The sequence below is a fragment of the Penaeus monodon genome, chromosome 20, assembly GCF_015228065.2.
Source record: "Penaeus monodon isolate SGIC_2016 chromosome 20, NSTDA_Pmon_1, whole genome shotgun sequence".
In the NCBI taxonomy this organism is placed as follows: Eukaryota; Metazoa; Arthropoda; class Malacostraca; order Decapoda; family Penaeidae; genus Penaeus; species Penaeus monodon.
In genome coordinates, this window is record NC_051405.1 from 31,597,112 (window position 1) to 31,597,388 (window position 277).

At 38.3% G+C, this 277-nt stretch overlaps 1 protein-coding gene across 1 annotated transcript in view; it reads right to left on the minus strand.

Annotated features, from left to right (window-relative positions):
* The window catches only part of LOC119585772 (tyrosine-protein phosphatase Lar-like), a gene marked incomplete at its 5' end in the record, with an annotated part of 244,437 nt that overhangs the window by 188,987 nt on the left and 55,173 nt on the right, over nt 1–277 (minus strand).

Consider the following 277-nt stretch of genomic DNA (forward strand, 5'->3'; position numbering starts at 1 on the left):
ACTGTGGTAATTTTCTTTCACGGCTAAGAGTAATCGCAGTGGTTAAGTGCCACTTGTTCTGCTCTTCGCTTCGTAGGCAATTTACTCGCGTTATCCTTTATTTATTATCATTCCTAACTGACGCATCAAATTATATCTCTAGGCATCCGTTTTGCTAGCGCATCAATCATCTCTTTTTCCTACGAGAAGAAATCTTTTTTTGCAATGAGAGGAGGATTATTTACACCCTTCCCCCTTACTTTATTCCAAGAGTCTATCTCTCCTTCTTTTCTTTATT